A 22,088-nucleotide genomic window follows, 5' to 3' on the forward strand; every position below is an offset into this window, starting at 1 on the left:
GAGTGTAGTCGTAGTTTGAGTTGAGTTTCTAAACTGGTCATCAGCATTTACTGAGGTTACGGATGACACAATCTGAGGGTCGTTTCCCCACAGACTTCTATACAACAAGACTTCTTTTTGTAACTAGAAGAGTCGTCTCCTACTGGACACTGACATTAATGCTGGTTTAAATACTTGTACATGGAGCATGGGGTGGCCCTGGTTGCTATACCGCACAGTCTTTGATTAACGGCTTGTGATTTTCAAGTAGCCGAAGTCATGGGTAATCAACTTCAAAATGAATTTAATATTCAGTTTAATATCACCCAGAGCTGGGTAGCATGGCTGTGTGGTGGCTAGCACTGTTGCCTCTCAGGGGCTGTTCTGTTTGTGTCTGTGTGGGTTCTCTCTGGGTCCAAACACATGCACAGGTATGTCAGTTGATGATTCAAAGTTGGCACTCAGTGTGAATGATTGCCTGTTCCTTGTAATTGATTGGCAACCTGTAGTTGGGATAGTACTCTAATGCTGAATTGAAGAAGCAGATGAAATTGATGAATGACCTAATGTTAGCAACTAACCCCATAAACTCATAAGGCAGAGTTTACTGAGGTCAGTGAGGAAAGGAACCCAAGCACTATTTTCCCATAGGCTTTTTGAACTGAGATCTGCTCAGACAGCTTGTCTCTCCACCCAACCCTGAATAAGTGGTAGAAAATAGATGGATGAGTTCTATACAACTCAGAATCTTTTGCAGCTTCCAAGGTTGGCACCTGTTAGTCATTAAAAATAATGGAGTAAGATACTTTGGTGTTGGCTTCACTTTTCAGACCTGGAACATATGCTCATTTTCTATCCTATGCAAGGATGCTAAGTCCATCTTTTACTATATATAGGTTTGTATATTGAATTGAATTCCATTTTATTTCAATGGTGCCAAATCACAACAGTCACCTCAAGGCGCTTTATATTGTAAGGTAGACCCTACAATACTACATACAGAGAAAAACCCAACAATCATATGATCCTCTATTAGCAAGCACTTTGGCGACAGTGGGGAGGAAAAACTCCCTTTTAACAGGAAGAGACCTCCAGCAGATGCAGGGGATATCTGCCACGACCAGTGTGAGAGAAGGAAGACAGAGCAAAAGATGAACCAGAGATTAATAACAAAAATAATTCAGTGCAGAGAGGTCTATTAACACATAGTGAGTGAGAAAGGTAACTACATAGGTGTATAAGTCCATGTTTCACTAATATCCATGCACCTTTAACCTATCAAACCTAAACTCATCATCATATGTATGGCAACTGTACTTTTAGCCCTGAGAGAACTGATAGTAAACAAGCAAAGCTCTGCACTATAGTTTGAGAGCCAGCTGTGGAGTAAATTACCCAATAAGGGGGGTGTTTTCATTTATTTATGAATTTATTTATTGATTGCTGCAGTAGAGGCCCAATCGATAGCTAAGGGAGTGCCGTGGCACTTACTGTAGCAGACAGGCTATCCTATCAGTACATCACCCTGTCTTTACACTCTCACTGCGGTGGTGATTCCACCCAGAGAGACAGAAAGGGGGTAATGAGGGGAGCAAGGAGGGGACAGGAGGAAGGGCAGACAGAGAAGACGAAGGGAAGCGAGGCAGAGGCAGTCAGGTCGATGCCTTCGTTGGACGCCCTTAATATTTAATCTGGTTTGATGCTTGAAGAGTCTTTGGATGAAAATACTGATACTACTTGTACAGTTCACCATGGATAACTTTTCAGTGTAACTTATAACTTCTGCTGAAAAAAAGACTTTTTAAATATGCAATTTTTCTGAAATTACCCATAAAGTGGCAGTTAAATGAAATAAAACATGTAATATCTCGCCTTTAATCATGCACTATTGTACACTGCCACAATTGAAGTCATTACATTGGATTCAAAATCAACATGCTGGCAATGTATGCAATCACTGCCTTCATCCACCGCTAGTGCTCCATCATTTCTGACCTCCACCATTGTGTTACAGCTGCAAATATACTATTTTCTTGTCAGTTACTGTAATCTAAACCCTTTCTGGTATTCCATGAATAATGGCTGTCCTGTCTACTTTTGATGACAGTCCGGAGGAGATTCTAATACCGACTTTAAATGACAGATCTGCATCCACAGCAGAACATTTTAAGCCACTGTCATTGTTATATTCCGAAATACATGAAAACACTGCTGGTGGAAGTTGAAGTAAGAGCTGTGAAATAAATTTGGCCCCTGGAGACTACAACCATTTACACCTGTTGATTTGTCATTTCATTTCTATCTATTGGCACAGTTGAAGGAAGTATTTTAAAAGCACGAAATAAATACTATTTAATTTTGAGACTCTTTATTGGCTCAGCCACACTAGAGTAAAAATAGGATGGCAATCTCCTTGTGGCTAGGAAAACTCAATGGTTGCCTGCAAAATAAAAACTTAAATGTTTTTGTTTAGCTTTTGGAGATGGATGTAGCTGCAGAAACCAACTTGTCCAGATAGTTAACGGTGTTCCACGCTCAACCTCGGGGCAAAGAGCTGGTCAAACGCAAGAATCGTGGTCCAACTTACACTGGCAGCAATCGCTCTTAGGTAGTTTGGCAAAGATTTTCAAACAACTGAATTTATATGTACAAATTTAATTATATACATTTATAGATACATTTAATACCAAAAAATGATATATGCATGGATGGATTAGGGCTGGAATACATGGCATCTGCAATCAGTCTCAATGTGCCTGTGCCTGAGCACAAACGATTGCAAACTGGTTGTATTTTGGTTAGTTTCTTTTATAAATGTGAGATTGCTGAGCTCCTGTGTGATTTTATAGGATAATTACTAACTTGCAGCAACTATGTCACTATTTGTCACTACATTCTGCCTGGACTCTGAATGTAAGCGCTTTATGTGAAAATCTACTTAATATGAATTTTTTTGTATGCAGAAACAAATAGCTTTCCAACAGACAGCAACGGATTTGCAGTTGTCAGCAATCACAGACAGATTTCATGTAGTTGCCAACTTGACTCCACTCAGTCACAGACCGACAGCAGAAGCACTCTGTCTCACAGAGATGGCAGTAATTTGGGTTGTGCTGGGATCTCCAACCACCGTCCCCAGTCCGACTGTAGCGAGATGGCCAGATCGTGCCACTTTTTGTGCTTTACATAATGTGCAACCAAGGTGAAATTGACAGAACATCAGAAGGATTTCATGTGTTGTGTCAGTGAGACCAGAAGTAAAGCTTTCAGAAAACCCCAAAGTATGGGCAGGCTTTAACATCATCTATGAGAGTAGGCTTGCAAAAACAATCACTGGCAAACTTGGGTGGCAGAGTGTTATATAAATATATACATGTAATGTTACATACAATATATAATTTAGAGCAGGATGTGGAATTTATGTATTTATTTTAATAAAAAGGCTTTTATAAAATCTGTGTGTCATGAACCAAAGTTCCGTGCGCAAGCTGGACCCAGAAGCAGAACTCACACACCAGGGTAGGAGAGAATAAAGAAACCAAATTTTATTATAACTAAAGGTGTCCCGTGAGGGTAGCCGGAAAAAACAACGTGTGGAACCAGAAAACACCGAAGGACCGGGGAGGTGAGTCGCGCAGGGAACGCCGAGAGCAGGGCTGTGGGAGGCTGCAAAAAAAAAAGGAGAAACAGATTACTGGGGTGCGGAAAAATGGCAGCATACGAGGGAAGGGGGAGTATGCGTCTTACGGTGATAGCCGGGCAGAGTGAACCAGAGGGGGGGGGGGCTCCAAAAGGGGTCGAGGCGGCGGGGCTGATCGTGATCCAAATCTCAGGCGGGCAGGTGGACAGGCAGGTGGCTCACAAAAAACGCCGAGTTGTGATCTGAGTACACAGGGCAAAACAGTGTTAGTTCAGATGGATGATTTTTCATAAGGGCTTTCCCGCAGATGTACGTTACCGCTGAGAGACGACCTGGTGATCGCCTGGGATGGGATGCAGGTGTGGGGTTAGCAGCCACGCCCGTGGGCGTGGGCATCCCATCAGCACCCCGGACGCCGGGCCACGGACCATGACACTGTGGGGTTCATGTACGTGCAAGCTGAGCCCAAACGGGAGTGACGGCATCTACCTGCTACAGAACAGAGTGGAGAATTAGTCATGAGCGACTTCAGAGATGTCGAAAGACAGAAGCTGTACTGGTATTTTTTGAGCTAGTTTTAGATTGACTGGACATTTTCTCCCCCTTTGGTTCTGACTAGATATGCAAGGCTTAAAGAGATGTTCATTTCAAGGTTATGGACTCTACTAGAGGAGCTTTGGCAGATCATTAAGAAAATCCCTATTCATCGTATCTATGGCCTCAGGGCAGCATTTATGTTATCCCACTGTCTGACACAAGCTCCTCTGATAGGCTGCCCCTCACAAACAAAACATCTGAATAGTGGCTGTGTGGCTGAGTTGACCACATTAAGGATTTGAGCTTTCAAATCACTATAAAGTCTGAAAGCACTCGCACATAGTGTAACCTCAGTGTTTTAAGAGACAATAAGGAAAAGCGTAATAGTTCCATTTAAGCAGAGTAGTATAAAAGAAGCCCACATTTACAGTCAATTAAAAGACGCTGTCCTCCCGATGAAAGTCAGAGGAGTCAAATTTATTCAAATAGTAGAGTTCAGAAAACATTGTGCAGTCTACTAGCCATTATCTTGACCACAATCAATCCATAAAGGTAATTATATGGAGGTATCACTGTGCTGATGCTTTAAAATGCAAGCTGAGCACCTTTAACTGGCTTTAAATACTTTAAAGCATCCTCTTGGATTTCAGACTTCACACTAAAAAGAAGAGAAGAGAGAGAACCATTTTTTCCCTGAGCATCGACTGCTTTCTTCTCGTTATGATTTATTGATGACACTTTGGATCCGATCCAGCTGACGAAAAAAAGAGCGTGAGGATGGAGGAGAGAAGGCGATGTGAGGCACAGAGAGAGGTGGCTGAAGATGTCTGGAGGGAGACAAAGTGAGAAAGGCCGATGGAGGGACAGATGTTGGAAGAGGTCAAAAAAGTAAAAATAAAAAACACTCAAGGTGAAACAGGAAGACAAGCATTAGTGAGCAAGTTGGTGAAGAAGCTGGATGCATTTTTTAAACCTTAATAAAGTTTTTTTGTTACAATTTTAAATATGCTCATTTGCTTTTGAGAAAATCGATATCAGCTTCAGACCTTTGGGTTCAGCACAGACAAATGAAGCGTTCCTCGTTGCTTTGATTTCAATAAATTTAGTGTGTACGGTTAGGGCGACTGGACCCGCTGAGCGTAGGCGAGCTGATTAACTAGTATTCTAGCCACTGGCCTAAATACTAATAAGCATCCCTATCTGTGAGGAATACAGGCATTTCTACCTTTATGTGAAATAATTTCCCATGCTTAAATTTTCAGTTAATAAGCCTTTCATGGAGCTGTGCTGCTGCCAGTTATTTGGTGCCTTGAAGGCGTCTTCTTTTCTTAAGCTCATATTTTGAATGATGTTCTGTTCAAGTTAAATACTTTAGTGATTATTATTATTTAGAGCTTCCAGCAAACCAGAATTTTATCATTCAAATCAAATTTATCTTTCTTATCTTTTTTCTTTTAGTTCATGACTGTATGGGAACTTATGCTAGCTGTCACAGGGTGAAAGGCAGGAAACGTACTGGATAGCATTCATGCTATCAGAGGGCTAACACTCACAGTTATTAAATAATCACATTCGTACCGACAGGCAACTTAGAACCACCAGTTAACCCAACACACATTCCCACTTACAGAACCAGTTTGTTTGCTGACCATATGGGTTTATGGGAATCATAAGCTAGGAAGCATGTATATGATGCTCCAAGCTAGCTATTTTAAGCTAATTTTATCTCACTTTAAAGAATATAAAAACCATGATACCATTAAGTGAAGCTCACAGTACTTCACAGCATTGCCAGAAATGAAATCTTTCTGTGTCTAACATACCCCTTTAAAGCTTTTTGCCATGTTTCCTGCGATTATTTTTATTCAGACTTCTTAAAACCTACTGTAGCCAGATACGCTGCTAACCTTTACCGTTTGGACCTGCATCAAAGGGTGGAGAGGGGAAGAAGAAAAAGAGATGGAGGCCTCAGTAATGTTACACAAATCAGGCCTTTAATTCTTTTCTTACATGGAATATGAACAGAATGCGTCACACACACAGTTTAAAGTGGAAAGCTCGACTGGAAAGAACAGCAGCTCTCCGCCTCACATTTCAGCTTAAGCATCACTTAGCCTCGAATGCAGTGCACGCTGTGATCTAATAAATGAAGACGTCTCAGAGAATCTTTGCCAAATAGCTTGAATGCTTCAGCTTTCAGAGGGCCGGCTCGATTAGCACGTTTTTGCCATTATCAGGTGTGAATTTCATGGTATGCTGGGACTTGGAGTATGTAAAATTCATGAATCTTCTGCAGTTCAGAAGAAGTTGAGAAATTGTCAAATAAGGTTGATTAGGAGCCACTGTGTACAGAGGAGTTATTTGACGGCAGCGGCGCCTGCAGATGGAGCAGCGGCAGCAGCAGAGAGGAGCAGCTGAGGTTCAGAGCTGAAGATGTTGCCCACAGCAGCACAGGACAGCTGGAAAAATGTCAGAAGATAATTCCAGTGTGCATATTTCAAACTAATGCGTCTATTGCTAGAAACAAGACACAGTAAAACGTATAAAATGCTGTACTTGTGGTACTCGTACACTTATGGTGTTACTCCTGTAACATATTTTGTGGATTGATATGCATATCCGGCTAGTTGTAGTGGGGACAAGGCACATCTACAGTCACAGCAAGGTTACATGTACAGCGCTTAAACCAAACGATCTATTTAACCATCACTTCTGGTAAACACAAGTCCAGCACACCTCCCTAATCCAGCTAAAATTACAAATCATCATCTACAGATTTATGTTCGTTTATAGCTTAAATGAACCCAGAGACACAAGACTGATTAAGTCGAGTCGAGCAACACCAGCTGTACCTCCAGATGCACATAAAACTTATTTAACTTGTGTTACATTATAGCACTTTCTATACAGTATAGCACAGAAGGCACATTTGAATGTTGCACTCTTCGTGTAATATAACAGTTCGAGAGCAAAAGCAGACACAGAAAGGGCATCCATGAACAATAGTGGCCATTAAACAAACTGTTCGCTGTCCAGCAGCAGGTCTCCCGGACTCTCCCTCCTCCATCTTTCTATGAGCTTGTGCTTAACAGCATCAGGACTAGACTGCTGTATTTTCCTGTCCTGACTGTCCTTATCCACCTGGGTTCTCCTCCATTAGCTAGATTATTTTCCCACTACATGTGGGTCAGCAGATCGGCCATAGATTATCAGTCAGAGGGAGGGAGAAGAGGGAGAATGGGAGTAAGGGGAGGGATGCTGGAGGGATGGAGATAAGAGAACTAGATGAAAAAGGTTGAGTTGTTTTATTGCTTCGTACTGTAGGGATAAATCCGGTCGCAAGACTGTCCCCGTATTATCAGCCAAAGTAACATTGTGTTAATGGAGAGGAGGATCCTGTGGCCTCTGTTGTTTCACCTCATGTTCCTAAATTAAATCCGCTTTCATTAGTCATTTGTGGGAAATCCTCTCTGTGCACAGAAGGTAAATGCTCTTAGAGAGGAGTAAAAAAACCAAACAGTTTCCTAAACAGCCTTGAGCAATCTGACCGTGAACTCGCTGAATGTTTTACAGTATGATGTTGTGCTTTGGCGGCCAAGAAGGGTGATTATCATGAAATGACACTGGTTTTAATAAATGAATGAATATGCTTGTTCTGTTATTTTCTGAGGCACTGGTGATTCAGTTTTCTCTACATGGATGTGGTTGCACCAGTAATTCTTTAATCCACAAACAAACTAGAAGCTAAATTTGTATTTACAGTGGGGCAAAAAAGTATTTAGTCAGCCACCGATTGTGCAAGTTCCCCCACCTAAAATGATGACAGAGGTCAGTAATTTGCACCAGAGGTACACTTCAACTGTGAGAGACAGAATGTGAAAAAAAAATCCATGAATTCACATGGTAGGATTTGTAAAGAATTTATTCCTAAATCAGGGTGGCAAATAAGTATTTGGTCAATAACAAAAATACAACTCAATACTTTGTAACATAACCTTTGTTGGCAATAACAGAGGTCAAACGTTTACTATAGGTCTTTACCAGGTTTGCACACACAGTAGCTGGTATTTTGGCCCATTCCTCCATGCAGATCTTCTCGAGAGCAGTGATGCTTTGGGGCTGTCGCCGAGCAACACGGACTTTCAACTCCCGCCACAGATTTTCTATGGGGTTGAGGTCTGGAGACTGGCTAGGCCACTCCAGGACTTTCAAATGCTTCTTACGGAGCCACTCCTTTGTTGCCCGGGCGGTGTGTTTTGGATCATTGTCATGTTGGAAGACCCAGCCTCGTTTCATCTTCAAAGTTCTCACTGATGGAAGGAGGTTTTGGCTCAAAATCTCACGATACATGGCCCCATTCATTCTGTCCTTAACACGGATCAGTCGTCCTGTCCCCTTGGCAGAAAAACAGCCCCATAGCATGATGTTTCCACCCCCATGCTTCACAGTAGGTATGGTGTTCTTGGGATGCAACTCAGTATTCTTCTTCCTCCAAACACGACGAGTTGAGTTTATACCAAAAAGTTCTACTTTGGTTTCATCTGACCACATGACATTCTCCCAATCCTCTGCTGTATCATCCATGTGCTCTCTGGCAAACTTCAGACGGGCCTGGACATGCACTGGCTTCAGCAGCGGAACACGTCTGGCACTGCGGGATTTGATTCCCTGCCGTTGTAGTGTGTTACTGATGGTGACCTTTGTTACTTTGGTCCCAGCTCTCTGCAGGTCATTCACCAGGTCCCCCCGTGTGGTTCTGGGATCTTTGCTCACCGTTCTCATGATCATTTTGACCCCACGGGATGAGATCTTGCGTGGAGCCCCAGATCGAGGGAGATTATCAGTGGTCTTGTATGTCTTCCATTTTCTGATGATTGCTCCCACAGTTGATTTTTTCACACCAAGCTGCTTGCCTATTGTAGATTCACTCTTCCTAGTCTGGTGCAGGTCTACAATACTTTTCCTGGTGTCCTTCGAAAGCTCTTTGGTCTTGGCCATGGCGGAGTTTGGAGTCTGACTGTTTGAGGCTGTGGACAGGTGTCTTTTATACAGATGATGAGTTCAAACAGGTGCCATTCATACAGGTAACGAGTGGGGAACAGAAAAGCTTCTTACAGAAGACGTTACAGGTCTGTGAGAGCCAGAGATTTTCCATGTTTGAGGTGACCAAATACTTATTTTCCACCCCAATTTACGGATAAATTCTTTACAAATCCTACCATGTGAATTCATGGATTTTTTTTTCACATTCTGTCTCTCACAGTTGAAGTGTACCTCTGGTGCAAATTACTGACCTCTGTCATCATTTTAAGTGGGGGAACTTGCACAATCGGTGGCTGACTAAATACTTTTTTGCCCCACTGTAAGTTTAAGGTTAAACTGAATATATAAGATGAAATATGCTTAGAATTGCACATAGGTGTGTGTGTTGTATTGATGTGCGATGCTGCATCAGTACAACACAGTAAATACAGGGCCAGTAATACCCACATCTATACTTTTATAAAGACAGCTTATGTGTCATGATTAATGAGATAAATCACCATTGATCATCAAATTCTGAACACATTTTAATGACCACTAAATCAGTGTGATCTTTATTTTGCACAATAATTGTTTAACACAACAAAATACAGCTTATTTTAAAATCCTCCAGAGCACTTTGGGTCAAGCTCTGTTGTTTAAATGTGCTAAAGGTTATAAATAAAATAGAGCATAGTGCATGTTTGAGATGGCATAAAATATTTATCTCTAAAATCCAACCCTTAAGTAATTTGATTACATGTAACTTTACCATGTAATTTTGTTACATAAATCAAATGCAAAACGTTAACTTTAATGAAATCTGCTCAAATGAAATTCACTTGACTGTTATACAGTTAGTCTATATCAAACATATGTTCTTTAATGATGAATTATTAGAATAAATAAACCTTTGATTTGTTTGTATGTCAGGTTTTATTCAGAATCATTGCTTCATGTTTGAGTGAGGCAGAGTGTAAAGTGTCATATAAAGAGCAGCGCAATCATTTATGTGTGTTAAGTCTGTGCAGTGAGTCCAGGCTTAAAATAAACATTAGAAACCAGATGTGCCATTGCATTGTTGAGAGTTGCTCCATGAGGTATTAAAGATTATAATTACTGTGGTTATAAAAATTATTCTGGTTATTTTCGTCAGAATGGGCAAATATGTTGCTTGAAGACAAAAACATTCATCTCGGTAAACACTCATAAACAACATTTTCTTTAGATTTTGTCACCACGACTTCACGGTACTCAAACTGAAAGAGTTTACAGCTGCAGCTCGTCACTTTTCTTTTGTGCTGTGAAAAACTAGATTGTAAACTGTAGAATTTGCTGACATCAACATGCAGGATTTGTGTGCCTGTAACTTAAAAAACAGACCAATGACATTTTTAGAAAGAAAAAGTTAATAAGATAGTGTCTACCAAAGGATGTGCTGCAATTATAGGTTTTAATTGATAGAAATCTTTGTGGACAGACACATTATTATGATAACAAGATGCTTTTATGCATAATTTCTGCAGTTTTCCCTTTGTGCATCACCACAGTAGATTTTAGAATCTTGCTTGATCTAAAATTTAGATCAAGCAAATGAATACATGAAATGCAGATTTTCAGCTTTAATACAAAGACTTTTCACAATATTTAGAGGCTCTAAAGTAAATGAGCAATTGCCTGACAACCAGCTTCACGGTCAGGTCAGGTTCCTTTTTTATTTCATGACAAAAAAGCTGGAGTTGATTTGCAGAGCTGAATTTGTGCATTATGCATTTGTGCAGAGTATGTGTGTGTGTTTGAGGGGCCAAATCAACAATCTGATAATCTTAAAAAGACTGAAAGTACTCGCCAGCTCAGCAACTGAAAGGCACGAAAAACAACAATTAAAAATATAACAATAAAAAACAGTTTTTGGAGAGAGCGACAGTAAAAACACAGCACTGTTTTTTTGTAATAAATTTATTCATTTATGCTACCTTTTTAAAGTGAGCCCTATCCCATTTCCATTAGCAGAAAGTCTAAAAGTTAAACTTCTAATTTAGACATACCAACTCTGGAGCGTCCAGGAGCAACATATTTAATACCTGTCCTGCAGCAGTTCTCTCACTAAGATCTCAGACAACAGAAAGCAACTGAAGTGCATGATGACAGAATTATTTCCATAGATCAGGGGAAAAAAAGCCTCACAACACTTAACCAAGTTAGGAACACTTTAGTATTCTTCCATGGCTAAGTCCTGTGGAAGGATTAGGGCCACTGGGAAAAAGCAGCCCATCCCCACTCCCGAGGATTCGTAATATACCGACGATTTGTCACGTCCCGAGGTGTTCCATGGGAAGGCAAAAGGTGACCTTCCATATTTCTATGCTACGCGCTGGGTTGTGGATGAAATCCAGTCGAACGACAGTCCCGCGGTAATAGACGTTCCAGCCATGTATTCCAGCCCTAACCTTAACCTTATCCCTAACCCTAACCACCACTTTAATAACGTTAGGTAGTGTTTTCCAAAGTGATTTAAGTAAAATAAATGTGCATGTGTAGATTCATTCCAAACGGTTCTCATGTTTCCTCATTTTTCCAATCTCGTAATATAGTGACGTGTTAGGTGCCCGGAAACCTAATATACAGATGATTTGTCACCAAGTGCAAAATGTTATGTTTTGGGAGTGAGAACGTGTTGGAAAATGGGGGAATCTTTTCGATTTTTTTCCCCAATAATTCTGAGAAAAAAGACGGAAGTCTGGAATTGATCTCAGAATTCTGACACACCACTGTTTCTTTTTCTTAGTGGCTCAAATCCTCCAGTTTTTACTTTATATAAATGAATGCAGAGAGAGAAAACAACATTTGTTGACTTTCATGGGTTCTAGACTCTAGCCTGAGATCTGTGGACTCCGTGGTCCGTTTTAAAAAACAGCTAAAAACTCATCTTTTTAAACTTGCTTTTGGTTGATTTTTATTTTTAGGTTTTAGCTTCTGTGAAGCACTTTGTGATTTTTATCTTGAAAGGTGCTATAAATAAAATTTTACTTTACTTTTTTACTTTACTTCAGTCACTGTATTTTCACTGATGAAAAATCCTACATTTAAAATTATGTTCATTTATCCATTTAGTTTAATCGCTTGAAAATGTGCATAAAAACAACTCCTGTTTTCAACATGATTAACTGAATTCATAAAGTTTAGCCAAATGTTGTTTCATAGAATAACCCTGATTCTTCATTCAGGTGACATTTTCATTTTCACTAAGTTTAAATAAAAAGGTCATGATGGACTGTAAGTGGCGAGGGTGTCAGCGGGATATGACGCTCTGCAGTGATCAAAAAAACAAAAAGCACTCTTGTAATTTTTTGATAATGACAAAAATCTCCGGCAGGGCATTCAGGCATTAACTAATTCTTAAGAAAATTGCTCTGTTCACTTTGATTTTGTTTAATCGGGAAACAGCAGGTCGGAACTGGGCTGTTTTACATGCAGGCGAGATGGCGTTGTTGTCACAGTTTGTGAGCACAGTTTCAATTAAAAATATAACAATAAAAAACAGTTTTTGGAGAGAGCGACAGTAAAAACACAGCACTGTTTTTTTGTAATATATTTATTCATTCATGCTACCTTTTTAAAGTGAGCCCTATCCCATTTCCATTAGCAGAAAGTCTAAAAGTTAGACTTCCAATTTAGACATACCAACATATTTAATACCTATCCTGAAGCAGTTCTCTCACTAAGATCTCCTAACCTTGAGGGGGAAAAGAAAAGGAGATTTCCCTCAGTATCTGAGAAATGGGGATATTCAGTCATCAGCCATGACTGTAAAGTGTAAGTTGGTTAACATTTGGGTTAGATAGCAGGAGAGTGGGTTGATGGAAGAAAGTGTTATCGATGAAAGGTTTTCAGTCTGATTCAGCATGAAAACACTCCATCTGTCTACAGAGTGGTTCCTCTCTGCAGGTCATCCTCTCTGCACTTCTTTCTGATGATACCACATGCTCTTACATTAACATCATACTCCATACGGCTATACATTTTCTTAACTGTTTATCTGGTTAGAGGTGGGCAACCCTCGACAGGTTGCCATTTATTAGATGACAATATCGGAATCATAACCCACTGTTATGAATGCAGTGGCCTGAAATGCAAATGTTGCCTTTTCACACAAGCACACACTCAGAGCGATCCATCAGTCATAATCCATTTGCTGTGGGACATCTAGGGTGACAGCTTGCCTGTCACTGATGTGAAGGCGAATAGAAAGCAAACAATATGTGACTAAAGGAGTATCAGAGGAAGCAACAGATGACGGTTGTTTCATAATATATATAAAGAAATGGCATGACAGACTATGACAGGAAAGTGTAGTCTATTCCTGGAAACAAGGTGAGTGTAGTTCACACAGTGTGGTGTAGAAAGTCAAAGCACCAGTTTGCACCAAAACTGCCAATAACTATTAGCTGAATGCTAATGTGTTAATGAATGAGATTCAAATGCATTATTTTCTGAAGAAACATATTCAGTTTATTCCAGTTTTATTCTAAAGCACCAAATGTTATAGATCAGTAGCTTCACTATGATTAATATTGAAATGAAAGATACTTCTTTTAGCATTGACGTTTTTGGAAGGTCGCTGTTCCAGTAGCAGTTTCTCCTGCGCTTTATGCCAAGCTATAATCTATCTATGGATTCATCACTTTAATATATGTTTTTGTCATTTATGTCTACCATCGTTGCACAAGGTACAATTTACACATTTTGGCTTTGCCTTGTTTATTAGTAAACTCTTTGTACTTGCAGTTGCATTGCATTAGCATACCGTGCATTAGCATAAATGAAAAAGTCTCCACCAGTTTAAGCAAATAATATATTAATGTTTCCACCATTTTCACCAGCTAGTTGGTAAACTTAGCTGCTACCATGTTATGCTGGCACTCACTAAAAAGGCAGCTGTTAATGTGAAAAAACAACAACAAAAAAACTACATTAATAGAAGCTAACATCTTCACAGAGAGGAAGCACAAAAACTAGGAATGACTAACATCTAACATCACCTAAATGGTGTTACATATTGGGTGTGACTTCATAGCTAAATAAACTATATTTTTTGACTCCAAAATATCCAACTTAGTCTAGAAACAGGATGAAACATGCATGGAAAATTGACCCTGACTTTCAATGCTAATAGCTTTGTATTAAAAAGCATTGCACTCAGTTTTAACTAGGGTTGCCAACCGTCCCTTAAAATACGGAATCGTCCCGTATTTAGAAACAAAAGTACACATCCCGTATTGAGCTAATAAGGGACGCACTTTGTCCCGTAATACAGTGAGAATCAAAAGTAGTCTATAACTTTTAATGGAATTAACGCTTTGTTTGAAAACATAATTCCCAGCCCCTCTCCTGCTTTGTGACCAATGAGCTGACAGCACACTTATGACAATTCGAGTATGACAATTCAGATTACCGCTCATCTCATTGGTCAAGGAAAGGTCGCTTACGGAGAAAATACTGGAAGACAACAGATGACCACAACAAGAAGCATGGCCAACAGGGAAACAAACGCCGACACTGCGGTGCAAGTCTCGGACGACAGTAAACCTTTTTTTTTTTTTTCGCCTGTCCCGTTTGGCTCTTTTGCCATCAGAATTGTTGTCTAAAGGCAAAGAAAGATGCCCAGCGGATTTACTTTACCAAACTGACCATCCCAGCCTTGCCGTAATGGTCCATTTGATTCACCTTTTATTGTTTATTTTATTTTCACTTACTGAATACGGGACAGACTTGATTGGGGGAAAGAAGGGGAGAAAGAAAGAGGGAAAGAGAAACAGCTGAGAAGAGGGACGGGGGAGAAGGGCAAAAGACAAAAACCAACAGAATGAGCAGAAAAAGAAAATGCATATATCAATCACCTGGATCACCTGCTGAGAAAGAAAAAAGAAAACAAGCAGAAGAGAACAAGAGTAATAGAATAAACAACATCACAATGATATATGGGAATATGACAGTAAATACTAAATATTAAACATTATTGTGCAGCACATAAGATCAACAGAACACAGTGTGCTTTGAGGTAGGAGCCAAAAAGGGTGTAGTTTGTGGGTGTGATCACCCGTGTGTACACCTGTGAGCATGGACGCGCTTGTTTTTTTTTTTTTTAAAGGTTCCTTCATGTAATGATCTGCTAGAGGGTGTGGGGGGGCCACAGCCCCGTCCTCCAGGGCATGAAGCAGGTATGGAGGAGATCAAAACTCCAGACATCCAGAGGCCCCCAGAACAGAAGAGACCAAGGAAGACCAACAGAGGGGCAGCCGCGCCACTGTCCCAGAAAGAGCTGAGGAGAGTCCCAGATGAGGGCTCACTCAGCAGCCAGGCCCCGATAAGCGGCCGCCAAGGAGTGAGCCGGTGTGTACCTGGACGCCCATCCCATACGTCCCGATGCTCTGATGCGACCTGAGTGCTCACACTGTGCGTCCATAAAATGAAGGTTATAACAGAAATTCTGTCGCTCTCTCTCTCTCCCTCTCTGTCTTTCACTCACACAGACACACCACCACCATCAACTTTGCTAAATTGCTAATGAAAAACATTGATCAGGCAGCTGTGATTGAGCAGCAGTGTAAATCCAACTATTTTCACGGTTGTTGTGGTTGTGATAATTTTGTGATGCCACATCAAAAAGGCTCGGATGAGGTTTCCAAAGTTCTACAAGTTGTGCCTCCATCGCTTGTGTCCAGATCACAGTCTGCACAGCCGTGCTGCTCCATCTTTTTCACCAACGTTTACGTTTGCGCGTGAGCAGTGTGAGCAGCTGTGGTGACACCCTCACGAGCGATTGATGATCGGGAGCTGGTCGTGAGGTGTTAATCACTTCTCGTTACCCCACGTATACTACACGACGCACGATGAAGGCCAAAATCGGTCCGATCACCAAAACGGTCGCACGACTCAAAAATCGGCTCAAAATGGGCCTAAAACCGCACAGTGTAAGCCCAGCATTAGAGCAGCAATGTTTGTTCCCCTCAGAGAAAGGGAAGAATGGGAAAAGGAAAACACCTGGCTGGAAAAAGTTAATATGGACATGTGCAGTGAATATCAGCGCTATGTGGCCAGAAGTGTGATAATATAACTTATTTTGTGTAATAAACAACTGCAAGGATAGATGATTACAACAAATAGATGAGTAATACAAAAAAGTAATACATAGATGAATAATGATGATGAGTTAAGATGCGTAATCATGGGAACAAGCGGGTTTACAAACAGGAGCAGTTGATTAGCATTAGAAAAGCTGAAATAATACCAACTGAAGCCAATTGTACTAAATGCACTAAATGTGCACTGTTACAAGAATGTTTTTCTTTCTATTATTTTCTATTATTTTAAGTTAAGCAGGACAGAGTTCTTTTAAAGAAAGATTTACTTATATTCTCAAAAGTTAAGCATGACAGGCTTCTGTTTAAGAAGGAGACCTGTTTTACTGTGTTAATGTTGTCATTTTGAGCTAAAAATAAATGGCTAAATGATCATTTGTTTCACATGTGTTCATATCACAAAGAATAGAATATGCATCTACTTAAATCAACTTCAAGTCAAATGGTTAAAAAAAATAATTTCACACACAAAAAAAGAGCTAGAAAATTCACCACACTGCATGGGAAGGGTGAAGACAACTGGGTCGCCCGGCCCTGGCCACGAGGTGTCCCTTATTTATTTTTCAGGGAGTTGGCAACCCTAGTTTTAACCCTGAAATGTGCAACTATGTAGTAATAGAACTGTCACTAGACCCCATTTGTTTAAATTCCATTCATGCATTTGAGACATCAGTAGTGCTTTAGAAAGCAATTTCATTTCTATTAGCCACTCTTTATGTTGTGCTAGGCTAAACATGCCCTGGAGCTTTCTGTGCACTTTAAATTCACTACAAAGCTTTGTCTAATAACAGACATAATGTAGACATGATCAGCTTCTCTTTGTGCAGTGATCAATGGATAGTGTAGCAGTGGGTGTGCATACTGTATGCTTTACTGTCATGATAACTTTGCCTAAACCATTTCTGGATACCCAGTCATTCATCAATGTGCTACGCAGCCTGAATCCTCCCAAGCTAACCTCATCAGTTATTCAGCAAGTTTATTTCAAACCTTATTTATCACAGAATTCCTTCACAGATACAACAAACTCCCTAACCTCAAATCGAGCATGAAAACCGAGGAGGCTCCATCAAAATTTGTCAATTCCTTTCAGCATTTCGCTGTCTATCCATCATGATTTGCATAAAAATACGCCACTGGAAAGCCGGCCAGGGAAAATATAAAATAATATACAGTAGCGAGGTTCTTTTTCATATCTCGCACTATTGATTTCTGAAAAACTATCAAACAGACAGTATGGGGAAAAAAACATTGAAAAATGTCTTATGCATACCATGGATCGTTTGATATTTAAACATTGCTTCATTAGAAACAAATTGACAAAACAGACAAGCCCAATTTTAAATCTTTGCATGCATGCAAAGACGTGTGCAACAGACACCATAATATAGTTTCACAAAGCAGCAACCTCCAGGGCTGAAAAACGAAGCCTGGATCGAAATGCTTCAATGGCCACTCGAGGCTGGCTCCAAGAGCAAGTAAATCCCTGCAGACTTTCATGTTAAAAATGGCCATTGATTTCTTCCCTACTGTTTATCTTCGCTTCATCTATGAGTACTCCTTATTCGTGAGACTGGTGGCTACTTAATTTGATCACAGTACAGTGGCTGTGATCAGACAGATGGATACGCTGACTGAGGTGGACAGAAGATGGACAGATGGAAAGATAGAGGGCGACAGATAAAGGTTAGGTGAGGACGGCACTAGTTAAACATTTTACAGTGTCCTACATTCCTGAGCTGCCTCGCATACTTTTTCCTATTATAGTTCTTTCTGGGTGGCATTATGTCCGGTGTATTTGTGTGCAGGCTCCGTTAAGAAGGTGGCGTTGCTGGAAAGCGTGTGTACCATCCTTCATGTGCCTGGCTCTTCAGGCACAAACACACACACGTCCAGCCTTTACGATAAGAGAGAGGACAAACCAAGAGGCATCACGCCCAGAAGTGTGTATGTGCGTGTGTGCAATGATATACACACTTTATGTCTTTGGTGGCTTTATTTTAAATGACATGAATTTCATTACACATTTCTGCAAGTTTGTCCTTGTGAGGATATATCTATATAAAGATATGCAGGGGCGCCGTATCAGTGTGTGTACAGAGTACAAAAAAGAGAAGAAGACGTTTTTTCGTGTTTTTCGTCCTCCACTTCACCCTCTTGCGTAGATCTGCTTCAGTTTGGAATTTGCCTCATGCAAACTCCCTCCAAGGCTGCGTCCTCCTCCCCGTCGCCCTGCCCTCTATCAGCATCATCAACGCTGGCACGGACTCTGACAAAACAGCGCACGGCTTCCTGCAGTTGAGATCGTTTGTTTGATACACTCCATTTCTCCTCAGCTGTTTCTTCATTCCAGATGAGGGGAGATGGGTCAGTTTTCACTGAGCACATCGACCGTCATCTGGCTCTAATCAGGGGCAGCAAGTGTTTTTACAGTCTATTTTTGAGCAGACATCATTCATCATCTGCTTTTTAAGTTTGTTTATGTTAATCTGTCTGATGAAAAAATTACCCTAATATTTGTTGCTCTGGGGGATTTATAGCTTGTCTGTGGCGCTTGAACATAAGTTTTCCCATCCTGATGATGATACCGTAAATTTCCCACAGGGACCTCAGTGCTCAAAACTGAGATCATGCTGGATTTATTATATGTTCTCCTACTGGTGAGATTCTTTCACTTTTTTGCCCTTGCTGTGCTCATGTAAGCCGCTGTCTGGTTGCGGGATGGACAGTACTACGAAAATACTGTACACACCAAATGAAAATGAGGATGCTTTGAAATGCATCTATATCTGTTTTTCATATTTATTAAGAAAACAAAAAATGAATGGGCATCTACACACAGTAGGATTTCAGTTAATGTCATTTGAACATCATAGAAACAGTTGGTACTATTAAAGGAAAAATAGTCCCTTGGTGGAAGGGAAGTATATGCAGAATTACATCTTAGATGTGACAGAAATATCCTACAACTTAAATATGATAACAGATGAAATTATCCGGTCTTTAAGTGATGATGTTTGAACCCTGCTTACGGGTCCAAACTAGTCTGTGTTATTAAGGCTGTTGTGTTTTTAACATGGTTTAATGCTTTGTATTTTATTCTATTTAATCTGAACAACCCCCTATCAAAAACGACGTGATCACCGTCGGCCTCTCTCGGTTTTTATTACCACTATTCATTTTAAAGCTTGGTTTTTAAAACCTTACATTGTAACTACAGCCCAGCCCATACAGACTTTATTAATGGCTAACTTCGTAATGTGGATTATCTCAGTTGTTTGTTCTCCTGACTGAAGTGTGGTCCATTTACAGCAGCCTGCTATGCGATTGCATTTGTCACTAACCATTGGGAACCCTCATGTTAACTTCAGCTTCACTGTGTTTATGTTATGCTAACATAGCTGTGTAGCTAGCCACCACGTAGCACATCATTATATACCAGCTAGCCCAACTTCAGTAACCCTACAAACATTACTGATGTTTAGTTTTCTGTCTTCATTTATGTCGGAAGTGATAGCAGAGCTGAATGTTTCAATTTTTTCTCAAATCTCTCAGTAAGAACGTGGTATATTATGTTTGGGTGGAAACTAGCGAGTTAACTTCCCGCTAACTTCTAATGCTGTTAAATTTCCTAAATTCTGTTTTCATGGATGCCTGGATGTTAAACTTAATTGTTACACCTGGCAAAGCAGCCACACTGATCATTTTGTTAAAAATGAAATAATTTAGACAATTTGTAACTCTCAGTGTTTGTTTGACTTTGGGACCTGAAGTGGTGTTTGAACCCGGACATGGCTAATGACATCAGACTTAAAGATCGGATAACTGTTGTAGATAAAGAGAAAAACAAATTCAGAGTAAAGACATTTCAACACAAGAAGAGACTTTGTGAAAGTACAAGACTTTTGTGACTCCAATGTCTGCTAACGATCAACGGTCAGCTACAAAACGATGCATGACGAGCAACACACGTAACCACCTAAAGCTCCTTTGATTGCTCTGATATTCCCACTCTTAATTTGACTTACAGATTTTTTTTTTCTGTAACATTTGAATTTTGCTGTTATTTTTGTTAAAGTTAGCACTGATTCTAGCACATCTTGCCAACCAAGCTAGCTATTGTTTGCTAAAAACAAAGCAATCCATGCTCTCTTCCAAATATGAAATATGTTGATCTTTGGTCTTTTGGTGCTTATAAACTAATATCTGTTGATTTAATTAAAGAATTTGTATTATTTCTTGTATTAGTTAACCTCTTCATTAGTATCGTGTTTTTTAGTATAGAGATTGTCCTGTGCGTCTATATTACGGTGAGGGTCACTTACAGATATTTTTTACTGCTCTTGCTTTAGACCAGGTGTCTCATACGTCCAGACAACTTCAGGAAATGTGAAGGACAATATAGATTTGGACTTTTTGAGAGTATTTTCAAGTTTTAACAAGTTCTCATTTGCCATTCATACTAAACCAAAGTAATACCTCACATATAAAAAATTAAATGACAGGAAAATTATTGTGAGCTTGCAGTAAAAAAATTAAAAGAAAACTATTTTAGAATTCCAAGGCAATCTGGGAAATGAACTAACATTACTTTTTCTGTAGCTTTGCACATTTATCATTATCACCTCTCCAGCCCATTTAAGATCAAAGTGGGCCCTATATGTCGCCCACAATGTAAAATGTGATTATGGAAAAACCTACATTTCCCATAATCTAACAGTATGCTGTTTCCTGTTTTCTGGTATGAAGTGAGATTATTTAAGGAAATTTTCTATACTTGACAAAAGAGCCAAATGAGGCACTTTCATGAGCTGATTTGAAACATAGGTTGAGTGTTCTTATAATGTTGTCTTCTATATCAACCATAGTATGTGTAATATTTTGTCATAAAGCCGTCCTTACGCTGATTCAGTTCTGTACTTTCAAATGTCTTTCTTTTCTAAGTCACTGTTTCATGAAAGTAAACTGAATGTCCATAGCAACTATTACTGAATATTACACAGGTTGAGGTTCCTGTTTCCGGGGACTGGAAGATACCGCTAACCTCATGTCTCTGCTGCTTGTGGGAGGGCATCTCCATGCTGTTCTGTTAACTGTTTACCCATTTACCTTCTCTCTCCGGCCTGCAAGCCATCTGTCAGCTCTGTGTATGCATACTTGTGATTGAGTATGTGCGTCTGAGAGAACGAGAGAGGGAAGGAGTAGCTATTCTTGTTTTGCTCCAGTGTAACAAGCAAGAAGGGATTGTCCTGGGACACCTTAATGTGTAAAAGGCGGGCATTCATGGGTTCATTAAGGGAGTTTCTCCCACTTAAGGTGCTGCGCACACACACACACACACACACACACACACACACACACACACACACACATACCCTCTCCGACATGTGTTGCGAATTTGTCAGACAGACAGACTTGGAGTCAGTTCGAGGAGGGAATTCCTTCATCTGCACGCTCCTTCAAGCAACACATGTGCTCAGCATCTGGTCCACACACTCACACACACACATATCCAACACACACGTAAGCAGAGGCAGTGAGTGTGAGAAGGGATAACGATAAACACTGATCAAAAAACAAGAAAAACGTTTTTTCAGGCATTCCACAGTCTCTCCCCTAAGTGTTGTCCTTCTAACCTCCCATCACAGTCAGAAAAGCGCCTCTAAAGAGCTGCCGGAGTGTGTGTGTGTGTCTGTGTGTGTGTGCGCGCCCCTGTGTGCATGTATGTGAGTGTGTGTGTGGCGTCTCAAGGTTAAGAGGCCGACTGA

At 40.3% G+C, this 22,088-nt stretch overlaps 1 protein-coding gene and 1 long non-coding RNA gene across 11 annotated transcripts in view; one reads left to right on the forward strand and one right to left on the reverse strand.

The window, feature by feature from the left end:
* cacna1g (calcium channel, voltage-dependent, T type, alpha 1G subunit) overlaps positions 1–22,088 on the forward strand; it is a 207,819-nt gene that overhangs the window by 28,791 nt on the left and 156,940 nt on the right. The gene's annotated exons all lie outside the window — the stretch shown is intronic.
* LOC143419788 (uncharacterized) overlaps positions 3,542–22,088 on the reverse strand; it is a 34,159-nt gene continuing 15,612 nt past the window's right edge. The window contains exons 2-4 of the long non-coding RNA XR_013099795.1: positions 3,938–4,111; positions 3,727–3,861; positions 3,542–3,645 (exon numbers count right to left, since the gene is read on the reverse strand). This is a non-coding gene — a long non-coding RNA (uncharacterized LOC143419788). The remainder of the gene's footprint in view (positions 3,646–3,726; positions 3,862–3,937; positions 4,112–22,088) is intronic.

This window comes from Maylandia zebra, linkage group LG8 (assembly GCF_041146795.1).
Source record: "Maylandia zebra isolate NMK-2024a linkage group LG8, Mzebra_GT3a, whole genome shotgun sequence".
Lineage (NCBI taxonomy): Eukaryota > Metazoa > Chordata > Actinopteri > Cichliformes > Cichlidae > Maylandia > Maylandia zebra.